Raw genomic sequence first — 2,473 nt, 5'->3', positions numbered from 1 at the left:
CATGATGTGAATTGCTGATATAGAAATTAACTGAATTGAATTAACACAACGAAATAAATCCCACAAGAATGGATTTAAACTACTCTGCTTCTGGAGAGTTCATTGTTCGAATAATGTTTATTTAATATATATAGTATCCCATAGCGACAACAAGGGTAAGATTATAAATTTGTTAGAGATTAAAGGAAAATAGTGAAAATGTTTGCCTCCTGGTTTTACTGATTGGAGTCCATCATGCAGCTTTCATGTCAGTGCTGTTCATAGCTTTCATGGACTGATTTCTAGGCACAGCCAAGGGCCACAGGGGGTCTGGTCAGGTGGGGGGACCGGATTTTGTCTCTTCTCTTTGTTTTGCTTCTCCTCCACAGCAAGAGGAGACAGCTGAGGGGGCTCAGACATTTGTTGAGCATGATTCCCCCTGGATGCATCCCTCTGGAGGTGGTTCATCAGGAGGAGGCCCAGGGGACGATCAGGGCATGCTGGAGGGACGGTCTCTAGGCTGGCCCTGGAACACCTCAGGGGATGTAGAAGGTGTCTGAGAAAAGGGGAGTCTGGGAAACGGCTGCCCTACGATCCACTGCTGGATAAGCAGATGATGGATACCTTTCATTTAATGTTTTTGGTACACATTCACACCAGCCTTTATTTTTGTTACCTAATCTAAAAATGTCCATTTCCCAACTTGGTTCTGTAGATTACAGAGTTGGAAGTTTCTTCTGGATGGTGTTTTTCTTTTTCCTTCTTCCAGGAACCTTGGAAGGTCAAATTTACTGGAAAGCTTTGTTTCTTTGGGTGAATTTTCTACCTTAAGCGGTGATAACCTGGAGGATGGGTTCGATATCTATAAACCAGGGGGGTTTGGGGGCATGCATAGCAGAAGAAATGAAAGAAATAAAAAAGCCAGCTGGTGGAATCTCAGTATACAAGAAAGCATTTTCCTGCCATTTAAAGACCTTTGAATGAAATATCCTTGATGTTTTTTTTTCTTTTGATGGAATCTTCTTGTAGTAAAAGGCTTCAAAACCTGTTTTCTGTTTCTGAAAGCTACGTGAAAAGAATGAACTGGATTTTGCTGCTGTATTGCTGCAGTGATTCAAGAAAAAAATAAAAAAGAAATCAATCGAACTTTATTGATCTCACAATGGAGAAATTAACTTTTTGCATTTAACCCATCCCTTTGCACTGGGCAGCGCCTGCGGAGCAGTTGGGGGGGGGGTTTAGTGGCCTAGCGGTTATTAATTATTAGAGGTTATTAGGTTATTAATTTATCTAGATTTGTATTACATACACTTAATAAATGATATAAAATCTTAATCTGTCTCACTGTGTTTGTTTTCATAAAGATTCCTCCTTTATTCCTGGATAAAGTATCCAAAATGTCATCTTTCTTCCAGGAGAATTGGGGGAAAAAATAAAAAACACTTTCTTCCAGTTTCTTCCAGCTACACTGAAAGAAACAAGAATCTAGACCTGCTAGATTAAAGTTTCATTTTACAAGATTCCATCAATCACCATAAAAAAAAAAAAACAGCCTTTCTTAAAGAAAGCAAACCTTTTACAAGCTTGCATCTTTTTTAGTGTTTAGTTTGGTATGGACCGCTTTGGTTCTGGTTCTGAACCATAAAGCAGGAAAGACGCCCTGTTTGATTTCACTCCCATCACTCCTCTAATCAGACAATTTCCTTCAATGTATCAACGCATCCGCTTAGTAAGGCTGGATTAAGAACTCCTAAAATAAATGCTTAAATCCATCCTAATTGAAATGTTCAGTTTTATGTTTTTCAAACTTTTTATTTTAAATGACATGTAAAGACAAATGGGACGAAGGTTGGAAACCACATCAAGCACAATGGGAACTGAACTGCTTGTGTTGGTATGCCTGCCCAGTAACAGTACCCCAACACCTGACCTGTAATGACTATTACTGGATCTCTCTAGGGGATGGATTAGTAACAGGACCACCAGGGTGGATACGTCACTCCTTCCTCTGTTGGCCCAGCTCTGGTTATTAATAAACATCTTTTGGCTGACATTGTCGGGGGATTAAAATAAGCAACAATTGGCTGTCAATTGAATGTGAATGCGGAGAAGGAGCATGTGCTTGTAGCCATCAAACTGTCGATGAGTAAAGAGAAAAACTTCTCCTGGAGATGCTGTGCAGACTTTCACAAGTCTTCACACAAACGAATGACGTCATCATCATGGCGCTTGAGTGGGCCTCGTTAGCTCACTTTGATGTCTTTGGATTCCATTATTTTACAAGCTCAGAGGAATTTCTTTACAGGTTCTATGCAGACCGATTCAAATGTTAATATTTCCAAAGTCTACTGCTTCAGTTTTTATAACAGCAATTTGCATATCCTCCAGAATGTTCTAAAGAGTGATCAGCGTAACAGCAATTAATTGCAAAGTCAATATTTGCCTAAAAAATGAACTTTATTCCCCAAAACACATTTCAAAGTCATTGCAGCCC

The sequence above is a fragment of the Cyprinodon variegatus genome, unplaced genomic scaffold (genome assembly GCF_000732505.1).
Source record: "Cyprinodon variegatus isolate N-32 unplaced genomic scaffold, C_variegatus-1.0 Scaffold1077, whole genome shotgun sequence".
In the NCBI taxonomy this organism is placed as follows: Eukaryota; Metazoa; Chordata; class Actinopteri; order Cyprinodontiformes; family Cyprinodontidae; genus Cyprinodon; species Cyprinodon variegatus.
This window is presented reverse-complemented; position numbering follows the sequence as displayed.